This window comes from Argopecten irradians, chromosome 2 (genome assembly GCF_041381155.1).
Source record: "Argopecten irradians isolate NY chromosome 2, Ai_NY, whole genome shotgun sequence".
Lineage (NCBI taxonomy): Eukaryota > Metazoa > Mollusca > Bivalvia > Pectinida > Pectinidae > Argopecten > Argopecten irradians.
In genome coordinates, this window is record NC_091135.1 from 44227075 (window position 1) to 44252647 (window position 25573).

Sequence of the window (25573 nt, forward strand, 5' to 3'; positions counted from 1 at the left end):
TGGTTTGGATCTGCGTTCTGTACTGCTCCCATTCCAGGAAAAGAAAATCCGTCGTTAACACCACCGGACGCCTTCACATGTTAACGTTCATTCTTAATACAAGTGAGATAAGAAATATGAATGAAAATGTACCTTTCACTCTGAAAGGTTATATCACAAAAATCAAAACAATTTTTTCCCATTTTTCTGACACATTCTTCAAAATGTTTACAAAAGTAGCAATGTATCAACTAGAATGCATCATATTGTTATTTTTAACTTTCAGGGAACAATATGTTGTACTCAAATCATTCACATGACAAAATACAAACATAACCCCGCCTCTTGCTGTATTTTGCTTAATGTATGAAAATAAGTATTAACAACATGTATAATAATGTTAATAGATAAATATATGTGTTGAAAATGAAACTTTGATTGTAACAACTATGATATGATACCATTTGATTAATAACCCCATTGGCAATGTCCATTGCCTTTCCACTACGCTTAAATGGACGGTGTCGATTCCTGATGACTTACCATAATTCCCTTTAAAATGGCTCCACACTCTCATTGACCCCTCGTTTTCCTTTTTTCATAAACCAGACAACTGTGATCACAATTGAAATAGACTTGCTTTCGCAAGTAGATATTTCAAGCAGTTGGGGATACAAAACAGCCACACAAAAGTATAAATAGGTTCCATAGTGGTTGTACAAAAACACCGACAAATAAAAAAAATAAGATATATAAAACCAGAGGTCTTCAGAGATAAATGATGAATTGGTATCAACGAGATGTGTTATTAAATGTAACATTTAAATCAATAATTTAACACATTTGCAAATGATGTTGGTGTCCCAATAAATTCTCAGTTCTAATAAAAGGAGGATGTTCGGGAGGAGATGGGTAGCTTAAATTCCAAAATAAAATGTACAAATTACTGACCTTGACTTGTGTCCATATCACATCTCTCATCTGTTACAGTGGTTGACCTGTGTAGATAGTGCGCTATCTTTATATGAATCAAACTTGTGCGCATGACATTTTCACCTACCTGACCCTGCGCCTCCATCTAATAGTTAACATTGAGTAGGTACTATATCTTATGATACATACATTGTATCGTAACAAATGTAATGAGAAACGTTCAGCATATATGATTTTTATTAAAACTGCATTTTAATTATCTGTTATATGTTGTGTTCAATCTTTTTTGTTCACATAGGTATTATACTCATCTGTAAATATATATGGCAATAAATAATTATATATTGACACATTCATCCTTTAAATGAAACTGCTTTTAAGACTAGGACTAGAAACATCCACGTTAAAGCAAACATAAAGTAAGTAATCTATATACATAGATAATCACATAACAGGTGTATATACTGTCTCAAAATACATCCATCCATTGTGTTCTGCCTCCGACACAGGTAAAACATGGAGACAGACAGAAGCTTCTACCCCTATATTGTAGTGGGGTGTGGTGGTGTAGGCAGTGCAGCAGTTTATTGGCTCTCCCGTCGGGCTGGCTCAGGTGAGAAAATCATTCAGTCATTCTTAGGTTTTCCTGTATGAATGCATTATTTTTTAATTTCATAGGGGTATGAAGGAAAATTTCTTTGCAAACTGTGTGAATCCGTGTAGCGGATTCTCACTTAAGCTTGCAGAAAAAATTGTTTTCATAACCCGATAATATTTTTAAAAAAATGACATCAATGCAAATTATTAATTTTCATTTTTTTCCTGGTGAAATAAAATACATTTACACGTACGATTCCTTTGATTTTCCAAGGGACTATTAACGCATCGTTAATGTTTCTATTGTGACGTCAAGATAAGGTCAGAATTTAGCGCCATTCTCGAAATGTTGTTTCATAGTGATATGAAATTAAGAATCGAAAATCAGAATGCTAGAGTTAATATGAAAACAAAGACAAAATAATGACATTGGGATTGGATTTCACTTTTATGTTAACCGTATAGGCTATGCTGGTATGGAACAATTTCCCTAAGAATTTATCATATGGGGCGCGTTAGCATTTATACTACATTATTAGAGGGATTTTCCATACAAACATTATAAAACATAAGTAAAATCAAATCCCTATATTTACAAAAATACTTGATAAAAAGTCGGTTATACATTGTAGGTAGGAGAGGCTTGCTCAATGGAACAGCCAGAACAGTCGCTTTACATTTGATTGATTTATTTCTCCGTGGCGGCGAAAAGTTCATTTTGATAGAGTAAAAAATAAAACAAAATACAAAATAATTTTCGTACGTAATTTCGTTTAATAGTACTGAACATCAAATTAATTTTATTTTACAGCATCCAGATGACGGTGGCGCTTTCAGACGACAAAAATAACATATTGCACATCGGGATATCTACCTTTTATGCTTCTTTATCACAAATAATCGCTAAAATATTCTTTTTTTTTATTAAATCATATAACAATCAACGTGAAATGACATAAATAACATATAGTGCGTCCAAATGTAAACCAAGACGTGTTTGACATGGTAACATTTTCATACTCGAGTTAAAAGGTCAACGTTACCTTGGAGTTATGGTAAACAAACTTGGCTGGTACTTGCGTGTAGTAAACAAGCCATAACAAATGTAAATAAATTGATCTTGTATTGTACATGTCTTCATGGGATAGATACCGTGGATAAAATATATGGTTAACCAAAGATGACCAGTACTTATTAGGTATATCTCAAAATATATCCGAAATGATCAATAAAAACAAAACACTGGCCACCAAACTTCCTTAGAAACGACGGCCAATATATATATGCCATGGGATATCTGCAAATCATAAGTTGGACCATTTTCAGGGTTATCTGCAAATCATAAGTTGAACCATTTTCAGGGTTATCTGCAAATCATAAGTTGAAACATTTTCATCGTTTTTTATGTTAACACGAATGTTTTAAGGTGCAGAATCAGCTTTAACAAATCGTGAATCAATTTTAAAAATCAGAACGCGACTGCCATCGCAATGAATCTAAATCCTTTCAATGTAGACCAATTAAGTACTGACAGCATGAGAAGGCTTGGTTACACACCGTCTAGTAAATCTAGTAAGTTATGTACATGTATGTTTTGCTATCGATCCCTTTTGTATGGATGTAAGGAAGCAATAAAGTTGAATTGAATATGACAGATGGTCATTGGACACACATTTGTTTGTTATTTTAGACGTTCTGGGTCTCGAACAGTTTGAACTTGGTCACAGTAATGGCGGTTCTCAAGATCATTCCCGTATGATGTGAGTATTTAGTTCATTTTCTTATATTATATATAAGTATTATATAAACATTGTATCAATAAAACCAATTTTATAAATATCTGATCTACTCACAAAATGATATCATACGTATGCATGTGTTGTTTTGATTCAGAGATAATGTTTCGTTATTCAAGTCTTGGCAAAATATAATTGGTTTCTTACTTTCTTAAACATACTGATATTATGGAATTAATCTTCGAAACTGAATATTAATTTTATGTTTCAGACGTTTAGCTTATCACGATGACCGCTACACCAAAATAACACCAGACACTTTCAAAGTGTAAGTATATAGATAATTGCATGTTAGACATGTTCGACGAAGGTTACAGCACTCATTATATGTTTACTGTGAATACACGTACGTTTGGTTGTAAGCTACCACCAGTAATATTAACACGACATTCGAATAGACCTACTTACGAGTTTATCCTTTATATATGTATATTAACACCCTTCACTTTTCAGCAAATGAAATATACTGTATTTTTACTGTATATTACGATTTTTTTTTTGCGTTTTTCGCAGGCGATAAACTTATAATAATAAATGACGTCATTTAAGGATTGACCTCTTACTTTGTTTATATAATGTTTTAAAAGTTTGATTGAGTATGGCTTGATGTGGATTGTTGGTTCATCGTCTGTGAGGTTCACGTCGATGTTGTAATTGAAGAAGGAGGACTCCAAATTTCTGTCGACATTTTTATTCGTGTGGTACATTTTACAATATACGAGAATACAGAATCATGCCGTGCCTAGCATCTTGAATCCCAAGTGGGACCGTACTCCCGAGGGAGCGGTGCAGACCTGAGACTCTCTAAGACTCCCTAAGACTCTCTCTGTCTATCTCTGTCAGGCCTTTTTATAACCTATGTGAATATGTGCCTACGTGTACAAGTTTGTCAGAATAGATACGACATGGATATACTTGTCAATACAACATATTAAGGTTATTACCTATTACATGTATATGTCACATCTGACCAGACACTAACATTTAATCGGACATGTAAAACTGACAAATCTGTCATGTTATGGCCTGGGGACATATACACGACGTATCAAATGTATTTCTGAAATATGTGCCTGAAGAATATTCACACTGGTCAATCATATTATCAAATTATATATAGCTTACTTTAACTTAAATCTTTAAATTAAATTTCCATATCAAGGCATCCTAATACTACATTCGCCCTTTACTATTTTAGAATATAACACTGGTGCCGTGACCAGGATCTTGAATCCCAAGTGGCACCGTACTTTCGAGGGAGCGGTGCAGACCTGAGACTCTCTGAGACTCCCTAACACTCTCTCTGTCTATCTCTGTCAGGCCTTTTTATAACCTATGTGAATATGTGCCTACGTGTACAAGTTTGTCAGAATAGATACGACATGGATATACTTGTCAATACAACATATTAAGGTCATTACCTATTACATGTATATGTCACATCTGACCAGACACTAACATTTAATCGGACATGTAAAACTGACAAATCTGTCATGTTATGGCCTGGGGACATATACACGACGTATCAAATGTATTTCTGAAATATGTGCCTGAAGAATATTCACACTGGTCAATCATATTATCAAATTATATATAGCTTACTTTAACTTAAATCTTTAAATATGATTAATCCAATTTACCATCCTGCGACATTGGGTTTATCATCTCATAAACTAAGAAGGAAGCCACATGTTAATGCTTACATTTACATCTTTCTTTGAACAATGAATGTTCAAGCAGAACGTCAGTTACAAACATTTACCGTGTGTTATTTGCCGTCAAAATTATACTGCAATCATGTTTATCATGCATAACAGCCATTCAGAAAAACGCGCTGTTGGCCGACAGCTATACCCGCCCCTTTTCTCCAATAACAGATTTATAAAAAAAAATGTGTTATTTTTTTATGTATCCGATTGTCTCGTACATTTGTTATTTGTAAACATTGATACGTGATTTTGTGAAATGTCAAAAGAAGTCCGCCAATGTTTACATCTATTCATACGCACTGAATCGGGTCACGTTCTGCACTCAAGTTATTGGAAAATATCGATACAGAAACAGTCGCAATTGTTAATATATTATGATACCGTTTTGCTTGTAAATCGCGAACTTAAACCGTCGTGAAAATGTCTGTTTGTTTGGTTTCAGATGGAGAGAGGTAGAAGAAGAGTCAGGAATCAAGCTAATCTATATGACCGGTGGAGTTCAATTCGCCAAACATAATGAGATGGGAGAAGTTATCGACAAATACGCTAAAGCAATGGACGCCAACAACATCAAGTACGAACGATATGTTAATTTACAGATATACCTTCAAATAAAATGAAAATGTTCTACTGTTGATGTCAAGATCCTATCGATTGTAAACTGGAATATAATTCGTAAATGAATTGCTTCAAAGAGCTACTCTCTCTTTTCAGTCCGACTTAAACAGTCATGTATTTTGGAAGCCCATGGTGTTTGGTATCAATACATTATTTTAAAAAAAACCCGACAATACAATAAAAGATATCGCACTGTCCACTATCCACGATCCACTATTTTATAATTATCAAAATTAAACGCAAAATAAATTTGAAAAGTAAATTCAGTAATGAATCAGACAGAGAATGAGCAATGATTGCTAAATCAACAAAATCAACAGTAATTACAAACTTCAGAGCATCAGAGATATCGGTTCAGCATATGATTATGGTCGAGAAAAACGCAACTTTTTTTCGAAAGGTAACATTATTTTGTAAGGTACGACCGATTGAAGGGTTCAGCGCTGAGGAAACGTTTCCCTCAGTTTGAGATTGACGACAGTTATGAAGCAGTTTACCAACCCGTCTGGTGGACGCGGCTATGGCCAATGCTGTTCACATACAACTGGCCCGGGGGAGGGGCGCCCGGGTCAATGACAACTGTCCTGTAAAAGGTGTTGAGCGTGCCAAGGACGGCAAAATAACTGTAAGTAGTGGTGAGGATGTAATGATGACAAATATTACAGCAGCATGACGATTTCATGTTGTTATGTAGGTTATGGAAGTTTTCAGATGAAAGGTTAAAATCCGAAAATCTTAATGCAACACTTACAACTCGAACATTAGTGTAAAGAAGCAGTGCACAACGGCCCACGGCGGATTTTGATTTTATGTGTTATATAATGATAGACCACCACTCACTACGTTTCATGCTACATCGAATCAATAGAATAGAAATGTTTTTGTGATCTTCCCTGATATTACATTTTATGAAAACATTCGGGAGTTAAACGAATTCTCCCTATTGAACAAGAAAATGCGGCTTTTCCAATAAAAAAAGAAGTAATAATAAGTGAAAACAGAAACCGACGCCAAAATAGCTACACGAATGAAAAGTCTTGAATGTAGTGACAACCATAGCCAAACGCGTCAAAGAAGACCCTTATTTGAGTAAAACAACACACAAAAGTAGGTGCTCCCCATGTCGACACTTTAATGTCCCCTAATTTATTCATAGTGAAAGTTAGAAGAAGACTGCTATATCAAAATACATGTTGTTGAGAATACTGAATTGAAAACATATCATAAATTGATATGGCAAAAACATAAAATCGTGTGAAACACAACAGATATACACAGAATCGGAAAATAAGTTCTTCTACTTGGAGCGGAATGAAATACTCTTGATAAAAAATGCAATCATAGTTGAAAAATAGCGTAGGCCGATCCAAGCGTCCTGTGCACCTTCTCCTTTATTCTGGAATAGCTGTACTTGACAACTCTAGTATGCCAATTCTAAGTGGTTGGAAAGCGTTTTGTCTGAACAGTGTTTTTGAACGTAGTAGCTTTATCAATTAACGGGATTCCGAAGAAGAAATAAATTAGAAGAAATTATGTTTAGTTTAATATGTAAATGGTGAACTACTTACCTGATAATAGATATTGACACTATTTAATTATAATCGATAAGCATACAATACAATAGGATAAAACATGATGTGCCATTCCACTCCACACTGAATCATAGTGTCTGAATGGATTCCCAGATCTGAATCTGATTGCATGCAGAAAGTCGATAAACCTAAAAAGAGTATTATATAATAACATTCAAGAAACACATCTGTTATTGTCTTCTCTTGAGGAACATTCCAATTGCATTGTTATATTTTATTTTTAAAAGCCATTTCACTATTTCTCTATCAATTGTTGCAATCCTCTGTCTTTCTTTTGTATCTCCTTTATCACCTCTGGCAAGCAAAACAAACTGTCTTGTTGTTTACAATGATGACTAAACATAATGCTCATTAAAGAATTTTTTTTATGTTTTTTTACAGGTGCACACGGCTAAAGGAACATTCCAATGTAACCGGCTGGTGGTGGCCCCTGGGGCGTGGATCAACCACGTGCTTGAATCAGTGGGTGTCCATATCCCAATCTATATTACTCAAGAACAGGTGACCTACTTGGCAACTCCAAACGTCAAAGACTTCACAAAAGAGAGGTATTGTTTTTGTTGTTTTTTTTGCAGGTGGACAAACAGTAAAGTGTTCTGCATATTTTTCTTCGCTTCTCTAATTTTTAAACTTTCAATATTTCCGACTTTATGAAGTTCGTATTAGCAAAGTTATTAAACAATTAAATTCAAAATATTGATTTTTAACGTGTACACGTTTTAACGATGTACGCAATCGATTTTCGAAAAAAACCCGCTTAACTATAATCCATTGATGTAAATTAATATGCAATAGTAGTGTGTAATGCTTTTCACCCGTTTTTCTAATTTTATAATTTGATATGTGCATAATGTTATGCGCAAATGAATTTTGCACGCATTAAAAAATTGCAGATACCCTATTTGGATTTATCATTCACCAAAGTACGACTTCTATGGGTTACCTATACATGGTAACTCTGGTAGCAAGGTTGGAATAGATGCTGGAGGTCCGGTAGTGACGGCTGAGACTCGAACCTACGAACCAGACCAGATAAGGGAACAAGCCTGCATAGAGCATTTAAAGAAAACGATACCTAAGGTAGATAGAAACATGACCATTGTTAGGTGCATGGATCTTTAAAATATGCATATTTTTTTCGCAGACCTGATAATTTTGTGAAACATTGACATGGGCACGAAAGTGTTGACCATAATGTAATAAGCAATTGGTGGAATATACATTACACTATAAGATTCAGCAACAACTTTGAACTTTGAATTTTATTAAGAGAAATTCGTAGATTACTGACAAAATTAATCGACAATACGATAGTTAATCGGGTTACTTTTTCGGCGTGATCGAAGTCTGCATTTATAAGCATTTATAAATCTTTCTTTAAAATCTTTAATGATATTTCTGATGTCCATTGATCATTTTAGTCCCTCGGTCCATTGATGTACACGAAGACCTGTCTGTATACCATGCCACCAGATCGGCATTTTGTTATTGACACGTGTGCAAAGACGGGATTTGATGATGTCATCATTTGTTGCGGTGCCGGTCACGTGTTTAAGTAAGTTTTATCACATATGTCTGTTTTGCAGTGATCCATTCGAAAAAAAAACCATTAAATGATGTAGGGATGTAGTAATAAGATAATCCAATTTTTCCCATTGTTTTATCCAAAAAATATATGTAGTTGATATTATATTAGTAGAACTATCGTAAAAGGGCTTTCCCTCAAGACTTGTCACATTTTGAATATGCATGTTATGTTGAGATGATCTCTACCTTGAGTTATCGTCGTTGTAGCAAGTACTTCATGGTTTCTGCTATCTGAATTTCTATTTGAATGAACATAAACAAACAAACAAGATAACGACGTGTCTATGTTGTTGTAGGTTCGCGTGTTTGGTTGGAAAGATCCTTACGGAAATGGCCGTCGACGGGAAGACACAGTATGATATATCACGATTTAATTTGGATCGCGAGGCTCTGACAAATCCAAACTGGAACCCGGTATTATTCACGGGCACTGGCGGAAAGGTTCCAACACCGTCTACCAAAAACACTTCATCAAAACTCTAACAAGCTATTTACTTAGGGTAGACCTTCTTTGATGAAAAATCAAGTAAAAGTGTTAATGTATTCAGGAAATATGATTGACGACAACGTATTGTTCTAAAAGTTTATATTTATTTGGTTACTACTGGGCTAATATAAAGCTTGATATTGAGGACATTATACCAATGCTTATGTGACATTAAGTTCACCTTCTCAGTCGTTTGACGACTACATACGCCTGTACATACAATGTAGTTGTAATACCCCCAGGCCCCTCCTAGGGACACCATATATAATTTCATTGCAAATAAAAAGCCGCCATCAATGGAAAAAGTTGATGATTAAGAATAAGATCAAACAAACCGATTCAACATTAGAAATGGAAAATACGACCTAATCGGTATGATGTCCAGTAACCAGGTAAATGTTACATTCTAGTTATAGAGAAATCTGACTGTATCGTGGGTTTTTCATTTTGTTAATGTATCTTCCTGAATCTTCAGAATCTAGACATAATATTACGGATTATCAAATGTAGTAATATGTGTTATTTTGTTACTCATATGAAACACACCACATATTCCTGAACCATAAAACCTTATATTTAACTCTATAAAAGGTGACAAATCATAGTAACTCAAGCATCCCGATTTGTATGTACTTTTGTGATATCGATAATTAAGGACATGTTCATATTGGAGTCGTTGAATTGGCATATAGAGAACCGCCCACTACTACAAAGTAAACACGAGGTAATGTCATCAGTATGTTTTAAGATGTAATTACAACCAATAAACCTTATTCTATAGTGGCACAATTAAACATCAGATAAATAGCAGATCTTTCATACAATATACAACAGCGTTTTTAGATCAACACATACATATTCGTATACAATAAATCATATCCTATCCATGGTTTGACTGGATGGTGGTAGTGTTTAAGTAGACTGATGGTGGTAGTGTTTAAGTAGACTGGTCACAAGTCTTTAGAATATTAAAAAAAATACTAAAATTTGACTTGATATTGTTTGTCTCATCTACATGTCTGTTTTTAAGTTTCAAAAGAGGGGATTATCTAGTATTAGAATTCTGCTGAGAATCGGTAACTTATTAATTATGGTCGGGTAGCTATAGCCAGTCAATTTTTTTTTTTTGTTTTTTTTTTGAGGGCGTAGCTCAGACGTTGATGGCTGGGGCTCAAGGTTCACAGTCTTATATAGTCTTTTCTTTCATACCTACAGGTGTAATACTGGCTGGTCCAGGGCAATACACTCATGTCGCCTGCGGCTGTATTGCATGACTACCCATGCAATAAAGCCTCGTGACGTCACGGCGTCAACAAAATCTCTATTTCCTCGGTAAAATTTAAACATTTTTTTTCACAAATATGACTGGTTTTACTATAAAAGATGCACACGATGAAATTTGTGTTGAAAATATCACATAAAATTTCATGTATGGAAAATTGATTTCCAGTCGTGGATTTCTTCGAATTTATTTCAAAATGGCTGGATATTATAGTTGTAAAATTTCAATAAAACGTCGAGGTATGAAAGAAAAATACTCTTTCATAAGTGGATATGAAGGATAGGGATATTCTTCCCTCGGGATCACAAAATGTTGCAAAACCCTCGGCAAGCCTCGGGTTTTACTACATTTTGTGACCCTCGGGTAGAATATCCCTTTCCTTCATATCCACAAATGAAAGAGTCTTATATTATAGCTTTATTTTTCTTTAAAATCGAAGGATACAAATAGAACACCTATAAAAATATAGTTCCTTTATATAATAAAACATGCCTTATAATATATGAAATGTTTATATATGTAACAACGAGATACTCAATAGCCAACGATGTATAAAGGGAAACAACTTTGACTCGGTCTCGGTGGAGAATAACATTATCCATGCTGTTGTCAGACCACTCAATAAGATCCTGACGATTCACGGTCCACTTCATGGTTTCGTGTGACTGGATTCTGAAAACAACATGAAAATAGTTTTGATGATTATGATATTGGATATTGAATATTTCAAAATTTTGAAGGGTGATACCTCCACAAGGATATGTTGTCCGGACTATAGGATTTGACGCAATAAGGGACATAGCCTAAGGCATTTAATTACAGAGCTATGTTCTACATCTTGTTAAAAAGGTTCATTCCCACTCAGCCAACATGTTGTTTTTGCTGTATAAACGTTACCTGAGTTTACCTGTATAAAAGTTGGCTATAGTCTGTATCAACTATGTCACCGTCCTTACATACATAGCTTATAGGTGTGCAGGTAAAAAGGGAGAAAATGTATAGTTGTACAGTAACCACTATTAAATGTACTGGAAAAGATAGGATTTAGGTGGTTCAATTAAAAAAAAAATCATAAATTATAATCGTAATAAATACAGGCTGATTAAGAAATATCTCTAATATGTATACAAAGCATAAATGGTTATTTCCATAGATTAATTGCAATATATCAGATAAAAAGCATATATATCATTATTAGTCTATATTTAATTTATTTTTAATATTCAAAGTAAAAACCTATGCATGTATTTATTAATAGCTACATGTCTTGAATATCAATTATATAATTAAATAAACAAACAGGTAATTTTCTGTTTTCGTTATGAAAATGAATATTTGTTTTGATTATGCGAATACAACATGATCATAGAGATTAGTAAACAACTTTCAATTGTTTATCTGAACAATATTAATTGTACTTCAAAGGAAAGCTAAAATGTAAACAATCAATTAATATTTCCTCAAAATGAGAGAAATTATTTTAAAAGTACACATTTCGGTTTTGCTGGTTTTTAGTTATACTGTAAGACTTATTCAGTTCAGTTTGTTCTATACAGTATATCTAATTGTTAAATGCTGTGATGGCAAACGCACAGATTAGAGTGGACTTTATAGAAAATGGTAGAGGAGGACATTATTTAGTGAAGGATGGATACAAATTTTCCATAAAGACAAAGCGAAATGATAGATGTTATTGGAGATGTGTTGATCGCCAGTGCCCAGCAACCATTACAACGCTCAACAACATCCCTGTAACATTCGGTGACGCACATAACCATCCAGGAGATGCTGTAGGTTTGGCTGCCTTTGCATTCCTCAACGACGTGAAAAAAAGATGTCGGGAAGATGCAGAACCCATTCCGTCCTTGTTTGATGAAGAACTTGGAAAATTGTGTGATCGTGAATTCGACGCCGATGTGGCCTCCATGATAGAAAGAATCCCAACATTCAACGGCTGCAAATCAGCACTCTACAGGAGTCGTGCCAAACTTATCCCAAAACTACCAACAAGACAGGGGGAGATTGATCTGCAAGGAGCATGGACAGAGACAACATCAGGAGAACGTTTCCTTCCACAGATTATGTGACAGAGACATGGGTAGAGGGCGACAAGACTCTGTGGAATCATTACGATCATGACGGACCACGAACAACAAACAACGTAGAGGGATGGCACAGCAAACTGAACCGAATTTGTAAGCGTCCTCATCCCAACATCTATGCCATGGTCAAGCTATTGCAGGGAGTCCAAGCTACAAATGACGCCAAGATCATTAAGCTTGAAGCCGGTGGGAAACCTGTTGCGAAGAAAAGGAAATATCGGGAACTTGAATCCAGACTTCAAATTCTCAAGACCAGGCTGCAGACCAACAATATCAACATCATGGCCTATGCAGATGCTGCATCTCATTTGGTACACCTGGAGTAGAGCCAATACATATACCATGATGGGTATTATTCAGTATTTGTGACTTGTGATGTGAATATTCTTTAGTTCCTGGAATATATGTGTACTCTGTGTAACTGAAATATTTATAGTTCTACTATATGCATTGTGAATTGATGGACAACCTCCTTTAGTTCCTGGATTATATGTATACTCCGTGTGACTTAAACATTGATTAAAGTTCTACTATATTTATCTCATCAGTATCTCATTAGTGATAGTAAATGTTAAAACTGTATTAAGTGTCGGAATCATCCGGTCGTTAAAAAGGACACTATGTATTATCGAAATCATGCTTAAGTTATATTAGAAATATATTAAAAATGTTAAATTTCGTTTGCTAAGTTTATGTCTACATAAAACAAAAAAGCATGAGTATGTATTGCTAATTATTAAATTATAATAAGATATTTACTTTAGTTGTTGTTTTTCCAAATTTATTTATATGCAATATAATATATGTGTATCACAGTGAATTTCATAAATTTAAGATTTATATGAGGTTTTTTTTTCAAAATGTAATTAATAAAGCATATTTACTGTGATAAAATATATTATAATGTATAACCATGCCTATATACATGTACATGTATGATACAACTATACAGGTAAATACAGGTAAACACAGGTAACCACTTTTTCTAAAATAGACTATAACTTACCTGTAATTAGCCCCTATTGTTCTCTATTGTTCCTCCCCCCAATGTTAAAATAGGATATGTTGGCTGAGTGGGAAGACACCGTTAAAAAAGAGACGATTTTCAGGGAGAAAACATGAAGAAGAGAAATCGTTAAGCAAAAATTAAGGAAAGATATTCTCCATTGAGTAATTTTTGGTCATCACCAAAAAGATTTTTTCATAGGGACAGCAAAGTTGTTGTCCCCTACCAATTCAAAGAAAAATCTATTGATATAGTTATAACAATGAGTTTTCTTCTGATTGAGTATAAAATCAAATTTTGTTTCTTTACGTGTAACCGTGAAAATTTATTGAGTGCTAACGTGTTTCTCTTTACCGATTAGGAGAGAGGAAAATAATGTTATACTCATAACATTACTGGCGATGATTTAAAAAGGTAATATTGCGATTATGTGTTCCTAGGTATGCAATATTACATACATTATGCAAGTACATGTATTCGTAATTTATTTATGAAAAAGTTTAGATGCTGTATCCTAGTTATCGGGAACTAATCAATTTCATTACATAAATGTAGCTAGCATATGAGCAAAAGTGTTTGTACATTTGTAGTATATTAAGCCTGTCGAACAATATCTAAAATGTGATCCATAAAAATGTTACCTCTACTTTAACCTTTTTCTTTTTGCACAGTACACATCCCGTAGTTACACCACACGCTATTATCAGACAGGCACCAATGGCTATCCAGATCACTATCAAATATAAAGATACGAAATAAGCTTACTAACCAACTAATTGTTGACCAACTTAAAGACAAAACATGTATTAAGTACGAATACATAAATAACACAAGGCATACTTTTCCTTTTGAAAATACATTATTCAAAATGGAATCTAGTTTAGAACATGACGACGGCTGTCTTTGAAATCGGGGTTTTGGAATTCCATATGTACATATTCTTGTAGCTAAACAAGCTGCCGAGTGTTAATTTTTTCAAAGTTTAATTTTGATGACATTCATCACAGAACCATACTCCATTATGTCCAATGTATTTTTACTGGGACTTGCTGAAGCAGAAATACTTTTCTACCCCTAAATTAATTAAGAAAAAACCTAAAACATAAACCAAAATAGCCGAAACATATTGGATTCTAAATTAATCAGTGATTCCTCTGCTTAGTGCTCAGCAAACTTGATCTTTAGTTAGATCATATGACCCAGTTGTTCATTCAATATCTTTGGGAGTGCGTTTCATTAATATTGCATTATGAAGATGGCAACAGTACCCGCTAACACAAGTAACTCACTTAAAAGTATGAACATTCGAAAAAATGCATATTTAATATTACAATGTATGACCTAGTTAAAAGAAAAACAAGCACACAAAAACTGGAGAAAAAAAGTCGTTCGGAAATTATTGCAAAAATAATTAATGAATGAATTACCTGTGGTTATTCTTCCAGTTTCACTTATTCCTGTATCAGTCTTAACAGTTTCTGTGCTTTCCGTTCCACTCGGTCCTGAGTCAACAATTCCGGTCCCTGTGCTACTCGTTCAACTCAGTACTGAGTCAACAATTCCGGTCCCTGTGCTACTCGTTCCACTCGGTACTGAGTCAACAATTCCGGTCCCTGTGCTACTCATCCCACTCGGTCCTGAGTCAACAATTCAGGTCCCTGTGTTACTCGTTCCAATAGGTCCTAGGTCAACAATTCCGGTCCCTCTGCTACTCGTTCCAATAGGTCCTGGATCAACAATTACGGTCCCTGTGCTACTCATTTCAATAGGTCCTGGGTCAACAATTCCGGTCCCTGTGCTACTCGTTCTAATAGGTCCTGGGTCAACAATTCCGGTCCTTGTGCTACTCGTTCCAATAGGTCCTGGGTCAAAGACTCCTGTCCCTGCGCTACTCGTTCTACTTGGCCCTGGCCACTAATTCCTATCTCTGTGCTACTTGTTCCACTTCCTATTCCGGTTCCCGGATCTATAATTTCATAAAATGTGATACATTTTAGACGGGAAAAGCGTTTCTGTTGTTTTAAAGATGCTCCACCGCTGACGAATGGTATCTGTTCTCTATCAAAAACACGAACAGACAAATATAAAAAATTCCTTACTTAATACCAATCCCATCATTGAACATTTTAAGCTTCTTATTTTACGTCAAGATTAAAATATTGAAATAATGAATAGCGTCCCGAAAGAAATTCATGTCATTTTCCCTATATGGAATGATTTGTTTTGTTTGTTTGTTTGATTAATTAACGTCCTATTAACAGCTATGGTCATGTAAGGACGGCCTCCCATGTATGCGGTGTGTTGCGTGTATGTTGTGCGAGGTGCGTGTTTCGGGAGACTGCGGTATAATCATGTTGTGTCTTCTTGTATAGTGGAACTTTTGCCCTTTTTATAGTGCTATATCACTGGAGCATGCCGTCAAAGACACCAAGCAACACACCCCACCCGGTCACATTATACTGACAACGGGCGAACCAGTCGTCCCACTCCCTTTTTGCTGAGCGCTAAGCAGGAGCAGAAACTACCACTTTTATAGACTTTGGTGTGTCTCGGCCAGGGGACAGAACCCAGAGCCTTCCTCACAGGGGCGAGCGCTCAACCTTAGGCCAAAAGTGAGGTGGTGTCAAGTGAGACTCTAGGAAGAACAAAGTAATTTAGGGAGAAAGAAAAGATAAGATCCTAAATTTAGTCGCCTTTTACGATCATGCAATTTGGGCAGCAGGTACAATTCTTACGCCCTACCTGCAGGGCCAATATGGAATGAAGTACTGGTTGCGCATGTACGAAAAGCAAAATGAATTATATTATATGCATTTTTGTGCTAATTATAGACATATACAATGTATACACGATTAATCATCTGTTATTGTTCAAATGACGTGTATCGTTTATGCTCTCCCGGCGGTGCAGCATTTTTAATATTGACGTTTCTATTTCATAAAATAAAGCAATAAAAGGGTCAGTCTATAGCCAGCAACAGCCCTGTTCCCATATGGAATTTTCTTATTTAACAAACAAAGCGAAATAGAAGCAACAGAGGTAAGAAATACCTACTTTACATGCATATTTGCTCAGTTTTACACAGTCATTTTAACTAGTATAACAAACTATGGGGCCACTGTGACCGTGAGGGTATATTATAACACAAAGCATTTATGCGCCGAGTTTAAATATTATACGTGATCGAGGCAGTTGATAGGTACTTTCAGTGCTGCAGAAAAAACGAAACCTTGGTCGTTATTCATAATATAGTTTCCATTAATGAGTAATGTTTAAATTCAAATTAGGTCAAGTAGTTTTCAGATTTATATAGAAAGCGGATTAAACGATCGTTTACATGATATGATAACATGATTTTGGTATAGAAAACATACATGTAGGACGTAAACAAATCATAAGAATTATTCTATGATTTAACCTCTCATCGATCCCAGGATACGCAGACTAACCTAGATGACTCGAAGAATCAATTGTGACTATGTCAATCATTGTAACTTTTGACCTCAAGATAATCGGTATCACAATTAAAGGTGCCCAAGATGGACACAAACTTGTAGAAACGTAAATTTAGTAATATTTGTTTCATTTCATACAATTATATACTTCAATCACGCTTTAAAATTACGACTTGCATTTCGCTATTCAAATAACTTTTTCGCCCCGTTCCTCTCGGCATATTTGACAGGCTTAGTGAAACGGTAAGATACATGCCTTATCTATTTATTTATTTAATTATTTACAGCAATCACAGCTTGATGATAATGTCGTAAAAAATATTAAAAACAAAATACAAGTAACCACAACAAAATAAAAAGAAAACATACAAAAAAACAACAACAAAAAACAACAAAAAACCCACACACATCGAATTAAATTGTTTTTGTTAAGAATTCAATCAAGTGCAATTTTCAAATATAAATAAGAATCCCACTTACTTTTTAAGTGGCCGAGCGTAAACGAAATGATGATAAAAGCCATGAGCTCCATCTCTGTAGAGGTTCTAAAGGTCCTGTTACTGATTACTACCTGTTTAAATCACTACCTGGATAAGGAAGGATTATGAGTCTTCCTAATATAGACCTTCTCATTGGCTAGTATTTTTATCATGGATAACTTAGCCTTTTTGAAGGTGTGCTTTGAAAAAAATCAAGTCTAAAAATAATCTGAAATAATCAATACCACGCCTATATTCGGTTGCGTTATGGCTTCGTATGTTTGTATTTTATTTTCCGTCAAAATATGTACCTGTCAAGAAGCTGAAATTAGACGTTAGGGTTCTTAAAGTTATATTTCTGGTAATTTTCACTGTAACGATATGTCGTTTTAACATTTGATATTTGAACATGGACATGTAACTTGATTTAGCTCCCCAAAAGCATATGTCGGCCTATAAGAGAGCCGAAATCTAGGGATAATATATTCCTGGTTTTTAATAAAACACCTCCAATCTCCGCCATATTCAGTACCTTCGAGTTTTGTCGGAATTCCGAATCGTATCACGTGACTGGCGTCAACACGTCCTGCACGTGGAGATCCAGGTAACTAGCGTAAGCCCACATGTGTTTGTTTACGTTTTCCTTCTGGCTAATATGAGCAAATCGTGCTGTTTTATGTCCACAGAGCGATAATTTGAAACATCTCATTCACACATTGCCGTAATTCAATATTGTGTGTATCAAAAATCGTAATGTTTTAGCATTAATTTCTTTGTACATCCAGTCTGCTGAGGTCGACCACGTGTTTTGTTTACGAAAAATTGTTGATATTTTCTCTTGGTTTCACAACTCTCGTTTTACTTCGAGATTGTCGCGACGATGTTCGGAAGAGTTCGGAATGATTCGGTATCTTTCGAGCCTATTTTTTACGTGTACACGTTAAAAAGATTTTTTTACTTTTGTAATTAAAATACTCCCATTGCTGCAACTTTATAAAAAGTGGTAAAATTAGAAAGTTTAAACCTCGGACAGACGGAGAAAAATGTGTATAGCACCTATACAGTTTTTACTATGACAAAAAGAGCGAAAGTGATAGACCATAAAACTTTAATGATAAATGCGTTCCTTACATACATTGCTAGTCCGCTAAACCTGCCTATATTATTAGGCTTTTTTAATTTTTTTTTTTTTGCCTAATATATAGTCAGCTCGCGGTACCTCTTAAAAATGTGAAATCGTAGGCCAGATTTGGCCTACGCTACGTCAGCGGTATATTTCTAATATATCGTCCATGCAATGCCGGGAAAACATACACATACCTATATATTGGGATCTTATGTACTCCACTGCCCCCATGTTACATCCCATTTATGAAATTAAACAACTCTGCACAATGAAATACTTCCGAGACCCTTCTATTTCACACATTTGTAATGGCCGCCGTATACACATTTAGTAGAGCAAACGGCAGCCAATCAACTTCGCTTCCGGTTTTATTTTTAAAAAAACACGTGTAGTTGAAAGATAAACAAAATGCTAGCCAGTTAGAGTTTTTATAGTGAAATTATGGTCGACATACTAGACATGTTGTCAAATATTCAAATTGAACACGACTATTGCTGGTACCGCATCACTTTCGCGATATTCACGTTGCATATATACATGTAGCATATACACAGTTGAATTTTGTTTATCTTTCAACTACACGTGGTTTTTTAAAAATAAAACCGGAAGCGAAGTTGATTGGCTGCCGTTTGCTCTACTAAATGTGTATACGGCGGCCATTACAAATGTGTGAAATAGAAGGGTCTCGGAAGTATTTCATTGTGCAGAGTTGTTTAATTTCATAAATGGGATGTAACATGGGGGCAGTGGAGTACATAAGATCCCAATATATAGGTATGTGTATGTTTTCCCGGCATTGCATGGACGATATATTAGAAATATACCGCTGACGTAGCGTAGGCCAAATCTGGCCTACGATTTCACATTTTTAAGAGGTACCGCGAGCTGACTATATATTAGGCAAAAAAAAAAAAAAAAAAAAAAAATTAATTAAAAAAGCCTAATAATATAGGCAGGTTTAGCGGACTAATACATTGCCTACAATTAATACTGGCACGAATGCCAAGTGGACCACCGCGATTGCAATATAAGCGCGCATTCATCCTCCTGTAAATTCTACCTGATAACAGTTTAATGTTTATATTTATATTTGAAAACGACCTTAGAATATATAAAAAAAAAAGTTTTGTTTCTCTTATAAATAAAAATAAATAAACTTTTCAGTTATCGTATAGGAAAGAACACCATGGCATTTCAACAGGCATCAATCCACTATGATCATGGTCACGAACAACAGGAAAATATGTACTAAAGGGAATTCAAAATGTCTGTTGGAAGAAGAAATGGTAGATTACATTGATATGATAAGCGTATTGTAAAATAGCTGCACTCGCAGGAACAATGCGTGTTTATTGTGTGTGCGTGAATAATCGTGGGAATTTAGATAACTGAAACACTTAAGAAAGTCGATTATACATTATTTTAATATCTTCATTATACGAATTGACATTGATATCGTCATGTTTTAGTTACAGTTTGTGTCAATTAGATTATGGACATGTTAACGTTGTCTGTGCTAACGCAGTGTTAATTGCTTAGAATATTATTGGGCCTTTTATCACCCATTCATCAACGCCGTTTTAGATTCCCTGCAAAACCTTCCGACTTCTGAATTTAATCTTGTACCAAATTGAACCTTACTTGTGATGACGGTAAGCAGTTAAAATGCCGATTGCCTGACATTAAGGTATAATACCAGAATTATACACAGTGTGAATACTTATCCCGATATCTCATACCTGTATGATATATTGTTTAGATGACACGATTTATAGATTAAAACAAACATACGGGCTACATCCAACCACGTCAACAACACCCTGTAAACGGCGAATAAAAGATTAAAACGTCGTTTACAAGTTCTGTTTATGGTCGTTTGCATTCTGATAAAATCATATAAGGTTTCGGGTATAGTAATGCTAGGTTTACACTATGTTCCCGGCGATCACGGTAGCCCCGTTTGCCCGAAACGTGGTGCGCCGTGGAATTTTGGCTATTTTATTTATTCAAGTTGAGCTAGGTCTTGTGAAGTTTTGCCACGGTCTTTTACGGATTACGTCATGGACCGTGGATATACGGGAAAGTGCTGTTCCGGGAGGTTAAAGGTACACTACGGCTTTAGCACGGTCTATCAAGGATACCACTACGTTCTCACTAGGCCTGTTACGATCTGATGAGGTCTGCTACGTTTTACACGTTTTGATCAAGCTCCGTTACGTTTTTTACGGTCCGCCAAGGCTTACTAGGGATGAAAGTCTGATACCGGGATTTTTTTGAAGTAAATGAAACAATATTTATTGCCGAAAATGTCATTTCAAACACATTTTAATTACAAATTATATTTGGTATGAATATATAATTATTATAGCCAAGTGTTTTTACGCCATTTTTTTCTGTAATGGTTAATCACTTAATCTGTCTTTTGAAATAATAGCTTTTGTATAATTTGATGGTTTTAATGTGTTTGATAATGACTATTTCTATTTAATAATACATATAATCCATGAAGTAGCAAATATGTACCAGGCCAGGCAATGATACTTCATCAGATATTGGTTGCAACGTAAGACCGTAATAAGACGTAACACGCCGTATCACGTCGGGCTTTCAACCGCTACAAGCCGTGATGTGCCTTGACAGAACGTATCGAAACGGTTATCATCCACCTTGGCTTGCCGTCAAAACCTTGACAAACCTTGACAAAACGCCACAAAACGTGCAGCCAATCTGCATCAACCGTGATAAAACGTGGAAAAAACGCAACAGAACGTCACAAAACTTGAAATCACCGTTAGATTCCGGGAAACGTGCTTGCTTCCCGTTCCACCACGGACCGTCTGGAAGTTTTGTTACGGCCTCGCACGCATTGTTACGTTTTGTTACGTCAATCCCGTTTTATGACGCCCTGTGGCGTTTACCATCTGTACCGTGACTGCCGTGGCAATTTTTTTGACAGTTTAAAATTCTGGCACGGCATCCACGGTAATCACGACCGCTCACGTTTGTCTATCACGTCCTTCTGCGTTGTCTCAAGTTGTCTTGCGGTCACCACGTTTTGTCCACGGTGGCCCGAAACGGGGCTGCCGTGGCCGCCGGGAACATAGTGTAAACCTAGCATAACGTTCAATCATTATTTCTTATAATATGCCATTTGTACAAGCCTCTTTTAGCAGAAATATGTGAGGTATGTAAAATAAAGAAGAATAAAAACATGGAAGGCAAAATGGTGACACAATGTTCCTACTGAACGTGTCTGATATTTATAAATAAGCGAATTATCTAACAAATAATTATGTAAGTACTTTGCGACTAGTCTCTCAAATTCTTTACCAATTGTACATAATAATGAAATGGGTCTATAGTTTGAAGGATCTTGTTTGTCACCTTTTTTTAAATATAGGAATAACTAATGCACGTTTCCATTTTGTAGGAAAGGATCCAGTCTCTAATGAGGTACGAAAGATAATAGAAAGAGGGTAGGCTACTGCACTTGCAGTGTTTTTTAGCATAATGTGACTAATTGAATCGTGTCCTACTGCTTTCCCACTTTTTAATGATTTGAGGATGTCAATTATGGCATTTACGGTAACTGGTACGTCAGAGATTATAGAGTCAGTTCTAGGTTCAGCAATAGGAACTTCCACCCCCTATCATCAATATTGGATATTGATATAAAGTAGTCGTTTAAAATATTTGCCTTTGTGTAGTCATCAATTTCAATAATCCCAGTCGCACTCCGCAAAGGAGGAATACAGTTAGATACATCAGAATTTTTAATCAGTCTGCGGACAAGTTTCCAAAAATTTCTGGGATTTGAATTACTAAAGTTATCGAGGAGACCATTAATGTCCGTATAAAACAATTCTTTTCTTTTGATTGTTAACTTTATTGCGCTGTTTTCTGAAGTTATTTAAATTTAAAGGAGTGCGATTAGATTTATATTTATGAAGCAGTCTATCTCGTTTTCTAATTTCTCGTCTCATGTCCGAGTCAAACCATGGTTTATCATTTGGCCTAATGGTTACAATTTTGGAAGGAATGCACATGTCTGCTATGCCTAAATATTTATCTGAAAAAACTTGACACATGTCATCTACATTACCTGTTTGAGAAAAAAGTTCAGTCTAGTCAGTCGTCTCTAATTTATTGTTAAAAAGATCAAAATTTGCATCATTATAACACCAGATTTTACGCTTAAAGTTTTTAGTTATCGTTGTGCCTACAGTCAATTCTACACAAGTCGCCTGATGATCAGAGATATCACGATCTATAACAATAGTGTCCGCAAAGGTGTGACTACACGTGTCAGATAGAAGAATAACGTCAAGGAGTGTGTCGCACGTGCGCCCGATTCTAGTCGGTCTGTCTATTACATTGGTGAGGTGAAAGTGATTTATTATGCTTATGGAGGGATGATTTCTGTCTGCTGTAAGAAGGTCTACATTGATATCGCCTACAATGAGGATTCAAGGGAGAACCGGAAGGAATCCCAAAAAGCGTGTATGCAATTTGGAGGTCTGTATACTGTGCAGAGAAGGTATTTTTTTATTTGGAAACTGGATCTCAGTCCACACAACTTCACCTATGTGGAATTCTAAGTCGGCTCTACGACTAGTGCACAGGGCATTGGAAGTATATACAATAATCCCCCCACCCGGAGCCCCACGGTCTTTACGGAACATATTAATTATACCTATCTAGAAGCATGTCGTCGTCTGCTATCGATATATCGAGGTGAGTCTCAGTAACACATATTATATCAAAATCAGATGCTAAATTCTCTAGATATGCTAGCTTATTTCTAAGACTCCGAATGTTAAGATGAAATAAAGATATATCGTTAAAATGTGGGAGGGAGCCTGGATTTGGATGAACATCGTTACAGGTGATCAACAATAACTGTATAATCAAGAATAAGCATGGATTGTCGACAAGGGCAGATAAAGATAGCTGAACCGTAAGTGTTAATTTGATAACATAGTACTTTAAATTAAAACATATTCCACTTAATAATCTATAAAGATTCATATGTAAAAGGTACTGACTATGTGTTAAAACATAATGTGTACGCATGTAAAAACAACCAATCGCCGCTCGGTATGACTCTAGATCATTACCCATTATCAAAAACAAACACAGTTATATGTACATGTAGTGAACGGCGAAAGGTCATGTTATATAAAATATACAAAAATAATATGATTAATACACACTCATCAAGCAAAGTAGCTACATATAAATGGAAAGGAGAGAGAGAGAGAGAAAGAGAGAGAGAGAGGAGAGAGAGAAGGAGAGAGAGGGGTATAGAAAATGGGAGATAACTGGGTATTTGAGGTTGAGTAAGAGATGGAAGGTGCAATTGCGAAGGGTTTTAACATTAAATGATACAGGTAATATGGTAAATAATGTGATATCTATATTGTGTGAATAACACATAATAGCCAATTTCCATATTATACATATTGGCATGAACATTTACAAACACAACATATATCAACATATATTATTGCTTATAGCTCATTACAAGCAGTGAAACTGTGCACATCTTATAAATAATTTAAGTAGAATTTCATCTACTAAATAATAAATAATTGATATACTAAGAAATATTAATATAATATACAAGGAATTTAAAATATCTACTTTGTTTATAAATGTTGTGAACAGCACATTGTTGATTTGCTGAACAATTTCTTATCAGATTACATTGTAGCTATAGTACAATAATTGTTCGATATTAAAAAAAAAAAAAAAATCAACAACAACTTACAACTCACAACAACTTACAACTCTAAATTCAAATGTAAATGTAGATCATATCTGCTATTTTAAATCAGAGTCTTCAAGTTCATGTTAAAGTTCATTTAAGTATATCTTCAAATTCTAACTTAAATGCCTAAATTTGAGTAAAAGGTTCAAATATGAAACATATCAAGCATTTCCTGAAGAAAATGATCGCAAGTAACATTGCATATCATCTTAATCATAAACAACTGAGTGTAAGCAATTTTTATAACCATAATTTTGTGAAAATGGTGGGTTACGTGTACAATTTTTTAATAAGAAACTACAATTCGAAATTCTACAAACTTCAAAGTTCTGATCCAAGCTTTAAACGTGTACATTGGATGTTTACATAGTATTACAATTGTGAAGGGATGAGTGAATGTTCTTGTATAGACTTATTATTGTCTTTTCATACCAATCCTTATAGATACTATTGTACATGTAGTATTACCTTAATATGTTGAGTTCAATGCGAATAACTCCAAATTTAACAAACAGTAAGCTATCAAATTTAATTTGAGTATCTTAATTGGATAAAAAGAAAAACATATTTTTATATTCTATACTATATATATATATATATAAATGCCTTTTTAAAACTCTTAAGATTGCAATATTTACATAATATACACACTAATAAAGGGTAATGGCCAAAAATAAACGATACCTTCTTGAAATCTTATTTCTCAATTTTCTTTGATTAAATATGATATAAATATACCAATTTTAATCCTATAACTTTGAGAATTCGAAATAATTTCAAATTCAAACTTTAGATTTTCAAGTCGAGATTTATTTTTCCTTTTTATTTATTTTTGATTGAAGAGAGAAAAATATTTATGAATATATACATTGTACATAGTACATGTATGTTTGTATATTTGCATGAACCATTTACAATACATGTTTTGATAATATATATACACTTTTACAGGGGATGGGGGTAGGGGGTAATGGAAGTACTTTTGAACATGTAGTCCACTTGTCAGGGGAGTACGATTACATGTATATAAAATCACCACCGTTCTAATTTTGTGT

The 25573-nt window shown here is 34.9% G+C and overlaps 1 long non-coding RNA gene and 1 pseudogene across 1 annotated transcript; one reads left to right on the forward strand and one right to left on the reverse strand.

Annotated features, from left to right (window-relative positions):
• The first annotated feature begins 1414 nt into the window (after positions 1-1414).
• Positions 1415-9368, forward strand: LOC138315623 (monomeric sarcosine oxidase-like; annotated as a pseudogene).
• On the reverse strand, positions 9327-15872 carry LOC138315625 (uncharacterized). The gene is made up of 3 exons (XR_011207513.1): positions 15116-15872; positions 14330-14421; positions 9327-11252 (listed from the first exon to the last, which is right to left on the reverse strand). It is a non-coding gene; the product is annotated as an uncharacterized lncRNA (long non-coding RNA).
• Between the last annotated feature and the right edge of the window lie 9701 nt (positions 15873-25573).